A 5,966-nucleotide genomic window follows, 5' to 3' on the forward strand; every position below is an offset into this window, starting at 1 on the left:
CATGTGCCCTTCTGCTTCAGTGTTTTAATTCTGGAGTGTCTTTATTTAATGTTATTTTCATTATGTTTTGTGATTTCTCAAATATTCTGATCTCTTTTAAAAACATCACAGATGTCTTTTCACACTTGATACCATGACTCCAGTTCTGATATAAAATTCTGTATAAATGGCCAGTATTCATTTCCATGCTACTTTTTCCTTAAGTTCAGATAAACCTAACTGACATACAGTTTGCTTCAAGAACAGTGTCTCTGTGGTTTAGCTGTGTTGATGTAGTTGGATATACTGGTATTATTCAATGAGGAATGTTGGAATTGTGGTGTGTTGATGTAGTCTGAAAACTGGTAACAGTAGGAATGTTGGAATGGTGGCGATGCAGGCATCTAGTTGACATGCACTTCCCTTAGCCTGCTGACTCTGTGACGTGGTGGAACCGCACTTTGAATGACTTCTCACAGGAAAGTGCTCCTCGTGCCTCATCCTCACACTTGCTATTTTTATGGGGTTTTTGTTCTGCTTTCCCCCTCTTTAGTCATTGGGGAGGGGGAGACTTTCTTTTAGTCTTTTAGAAACAACCACCACCACCACAACAAAACCATGTAAGTTCTTGCTGTGTAGCTCGGAATCCGACTGCTTCAGCCTCCTAAGTGCTAGAATAAGAAGCTTATCCTAGCTGGGCAGTGGTGGCTCACGCCTTTAATCCCAGCACTTGGGAGGCAGAGGCAGGCGGATTTCCGAGTTCGAGGCCAGCCTGATCTACAGAGTGAGTTTCAGGACAGCCAGGGCTACACAGAGAAACCCTGTCTCAAAAAACCAACTCCTCCCCCCCAAAAAAGAAGCTTATCCTACCCTGCTTAGTTTTTGTTTTTGTTTTTTTTAAAAAAAGTCTGTCTCTGTCTCTCTCTGTCTCTCTCTCTCTCTCTCTCTCTCTGTGTGTGTGTCTTTGGAGACAGGATCTCATGTGTAGCCTGTGCTGACCCAGAACCTGCTGTGTAGATGGATCTCGCCTCCAGCTCACAGATCCTTTGGTCTTTGCCTCCTGTTGCAAGGATTAAGTGCTACCATATCTAGCCAAACAGTTTTCTTAATGAAACATTTCCAGATAAAGGTGATATATTTATTCTGTAGCACTGGTAAATGTTAAATATAGAGAATCATTGCTGTGTGTGATCTACATCCAGAGAGCTGCAAGGGTAGATGAAATAGACAATTTTTAAAATTACGCTTGGGAGGAACTTTAAACTCATTAGCTTGGAATGTGTGCTTTCGGTCAATGGAGTTATATCTGTTTTATTTATAAGTACTCAAATGAGTGGCTGTTCATTCATAAGGTTTAAACCACTTATAATTTTCAATGACATTTCCAGTAATGTCCTAAAAGAAAAGTTCATTGATGGTCTGGGTCATTCTGATGACACTTAGGACCATGCCGTTAGGAAAATGGTAAAACACATAAACAAAAAATCATCATCACTTTGCTTTGAGGTGAGCAAAGGTAAAACTCAAGAAATATCAAGTGTTGAATGTTGAGAAATGGGAGCATACTTCTTTAGAAGTCAAAGTTACTCAAGTAGGTGATGTCTAAGGAAGTCAGTGGTATGCAGCATTATGACCAAATGATTCTCAGTGTATGCTTTGTATACCTTATATACAGGGTGTGCAAGGGTACTCACAGCTGGATTGTTTGTACTTCACAAGGGTTAGAAATAGCTTAGATGCCATGAAGAAGAAACTGGGGAAAATGTGACCTGCTTAGAAAATGGCAGATGGTTGGGTGGTGAAAAGGAATGCACCTGATATATATTGGATAGCTGGCCCTGGGGAAAAGATACTGAGTGAAATAATTTGTCAAGATGGTATACATATACCCAGTATACACTTTTTGAAAGTGCTGGGCTGGTTGCTATTTATGTAATAATCAACTTCCCATCAATAAAAAAAGAGACATTCAGAGCTGTATTTACCTATGGAGAAGAAAGGAAAGGAATGGACTGGACAGGCTATCAGAAAGACAGCTGAGTCCTCTAATCTGAGAGAATTGTAAGCATCTGCCAGTTTTTAATATTGGCTATGTCAGGGCTTGTTACTCAGGTTCTCACAAAAATAGGTATCCAGGAAAATATTAAATTGCCATTTTACTAGAAAAAGTATATGTATTTAAAGGTTCTAAGTTACCCCTTCTATTCCTGGCATAGCAAGCCCACTGTGGCAGAGGCCCTCTTGTCTTTTAATGTTCCTTCTTCCTTTTAGAAGTGTGGTTTGTAGTTGGGCACAAAGCTGTCCAGAATGTAAAACCTACCTCCCAAGCCTGTCTTGCAGTGCATTCATTGTCAGTTCTGGCCACTAATCTGAGTGGCTTTTGGAACTTGTCTTCAAAAGTCATGCCTATGTCCTTATTCCATCTTTTTGTTTAGCTTAAGTGAAGAGACAAGAGCTGAATGTCTGGCCCCAGTCTTGGATAACAAGTTCTCACTAGGTCTGATGAACAGAAGGACATATCTCTCATCCCAATCGCTGAGGGCCCTAGAGCCCAGATAAACTACCTGTGCGCTAGGGAGAGAGAAAGCTCCATCAGGAAGCCGCTGCTGTGAGTGTTCTGCCATGGTGACTCAAAGACTAGTTGACTCGAGTTCAAACATGCACAGCCATCCAGATTAGAGGCACAGCCTTAAACAGAATCAAGGGATCTTAGCTTGAATTCTAGCACTGATGTTGACTATGACCGTGGGCAGATCAGTTAAGGTATCTAAGTAATTTTGAATCTGAAAAAGCTGAGGCTAATCTTACAGGATTGTAATCACAGTCTGAACCACAAACATGACGCCTGGCCGTAGGGTGGGCCTTCACCAGCTGCTGCTCATTTTCACTAGTTGTTCTTCCTTGCTCAATTTCTTTACTTTGGAACCTGAAATGACCCAAACAGAATAACTTGGATGGAAACTGGGGAATAAGTGAATTCTGTGCAGGTTAAAAGGAAGTATATTAAGCTGAATATGGTGCTCTTCCCAAGCACTTGGGAAGTGAAGGCAGGAGGATTGCTGAGAATTCACAGGGTGAGACATCTTAAAATCTAAATCTAAAGCAATCGAAAACAAAATGAACTACCAAGTGACTCCTGTAGGTATATTGCATAATATTGAAATTCAGTTCAAATGAACAAGATGTTCTACCTAAGGCTGTACATAATTTTGGATATTGGTAATCCTTAATTACTTTAGAAGGCTTTGTATAGATAATCATCAGATGATAAGTTGGCCATTACAAAATAGGTAGAGGCCTCGCTGTTGATGTCCATCAGGTACCAAATGCCTTCTGAAAAATCGAAAAGGCTCTGATTATCTTTTGCACTGCTGTCAATTGATTTTAGAGTTTCCCCAAATTTCTGAAAATATAAAGGCCATAAAAACTTAGCTGTTAGATACTGGTATATAGTCTGTCTCAAATTTAGTAAGAACTATGTCTCATCATGTTGTGAAGTAGAATTTCTAATAGTCCTGTTCTTTAGTACATCCAGGCTTTTGTGGTGTGGCCTTGCTGTCCATGTCTCTCAAGAACAAAAGGGTTCCTGTGCTATCTTAGGGTTGTGGTGTGGTGGAACAGTGGTGACAGACCCAGGGAAGCCCCACATGCTGATGACCAGACAGCACTTACCTCTGCCAGCAAGACTCATCCAATACTCCCCCAGAACACCCCTCTAGCCATCGAGGCTCGCTTTGAAGACTTGTGCTAGCAGCTGTGTTAGCTTCCCAGTACAGTGATATACACATGCTATCCAAACCTGAGAGGGTTGTATTTTGGCCCATGGACTCAGGAGTTTCAGGCCATGTTCAATCACCCAGTTCTGTTGCTTTGGGGCCTGTGGCAAGGCAGAACATCACGGTGGGGAGAGCCAAGTTGCTTCTATCTGGGAGGCTGGGGGCCAAGAAAGGAAGACACTGGCCCAAGTTCCCCTTCAAGGTTGAGCTCCCAATGACTTGTCCCTCAAGGCTTTACTCCTATGTTTTTTGTCACCTATCAGTAGCACCATGGACTGTTAACCAAGCTTTTAAAACATGAGCCTGTGGGGCAGTCCATATCTAAAGTGTGGCAGACCTTCCCCACTATGTTTCTTTCAAAGGGACTTGGCTCATGGCTTTTAATCTCTGTGGTGCTACTTTGGTTCTGATCATAAGATCGGCCAGTTGGAAAGTACACGCTGAGGAGTTTGAGTCATTTTCTTGTGTTTCTGGCAAGATTGTTAGGGACAATTTGTCATTTTTGTTTGTTTTAGAGTTTAATGCTTATTTTTCAGAAAGCAGCAATTTTGGGGGAAGCTGATTTGTTTTTTTAATCTTAGAAATTGTTTCAATAATGGAATTATAAAGTAGTCTCTACAGAATATTCAGCATAATGCAAAAACAATAAATATTGTCTTGATCCTGCAGCTGGAAACATTTTAGTGTATGTCTCCCTCAACCATTTCTAGGCAAATGTGTTTTCTACAGTTGAACTCCTCCTCCTGATAATGTTTGAAAGTGTGCATTCCAACATAATGTGTGCATTCCATGTCAACATGAGATTTTGAAGGCTGCGTGATAATACTGGTTCCCCATAATCGCTCTGCTCGTGATTTGATTTTTCATCATCACATTCTGATGAGTGTGTTTACACTTGGCTTTTTGCTTCTTTGATTTTTGTCTTCCCTACCTGAGGATACATTTCTCAAGAAGTGTTGGAGCAGAGGGATTACCCATTTAAAATGTCCACTGCACTGACGAGCGTGTCCGCTGATATTTAGGGGACTGTGCAGAAGCAAAGAGCTTACATCGCAGTGAAGCCATGAGTTATCTACAATGCGTCTTAAGCAGTGGAATGCAAGTTTAACCAGCAACTTTGGTTTCTTCTTCACAACACTTCAAGTTTGTCCTTAAGTATCTGAATGACATCTGTATGCATGCTTTGTGACAGATGTGGGCATTGGGTCAGGGACAGGAGAGCGGAATGTCCTGTCCAGTGATCTGACAGCATGGTACCTTAGCATATTTCCACTGTATTCAGGCACTGAATGGAATTCTAGGATATTGGCACAGAGAAGACAGTATCTTTATCATTTCAAGCTGTGATCTGCTTGTCTCCAATCCATGATACTTAACAGTCTCTCTACAATAATGCAAGTAGCCCCTCTAGGTTCCTTCTGGGTCCTTGCTGTTTCCCGAAGGTCCTGTCTTGATATGTGGGTAACAAAACAAAGGCTGGAGTGTGAAAGTCAAGGAAGGCACATGAGCAGCTTTTTCTCTCAAAAGGTAGTAATGGAGTAATACCCTTCATTTGTGTGTGTAAGAGAGCAGAGCGAAGAAAGAAAACAGGACAAAGAGAGTTGGGGACTTGGTCCTGGCACCGGGATTCATGCATTACATCTCTGAGCATATTCTCTTGAAAGTTTGTTTTCCCTAAGTTAGTAATTTAAACTGTTCACTATCATATGAAGGTAGCTTAGTGGGGTGCATGACATACAAACATCTATTAAATCCAAGTTCCTATCTTTATTGTGTTTCACCCCTAGACCGCACCATGTAATGTGCATCTTTATTGTCAGTCTTTGACTGTAGTTCCTGGTCAGCATGGTTTCCTCATTTGAGCTTGGTTCCTTCACTAGTCCATAAAGAGCTGACTGTGTGCCCTGCCTTGATTCCATGTGGTCATTCACCTGAAGCCCACACATAAGGCAGTTTTAGCACCTTATATCTCTGGAACCCTCAGGAAAAGGATGCATGGGACCGAACATAGGAACATAGCAACAAACCTGTACAAGGATATATTATTTTTGGTGCTGGAAAGACGGCTTAGTGGTTATGAGTGCCCATTTCAGAAGGTTCACACTGCCTGTTAAGTCCAGCCCCAGGGAGTTTGATACCTCCTGGGCTCTGCCAGCATCTGAACTCATGTGTGTGTCTCTACCTCCACACATAAATAAAAACAAATCTTTA

The sequence above is a fragment of the Arvicanthis niloticus genome, chromosome 19 (assembly GCF_011762505.2).
Source record: "Arvicanthis niloticus isolate mArvNil1 chromosome 19, mArvNil1.pat.X, whole genome shotgun sequence".
Lineage (NCBI taxonomy): Eukaryota > Metazoa > Chordata > Mammalia > Rodentia > Muridae > Arvicanthis > Arvicanthis niloticus.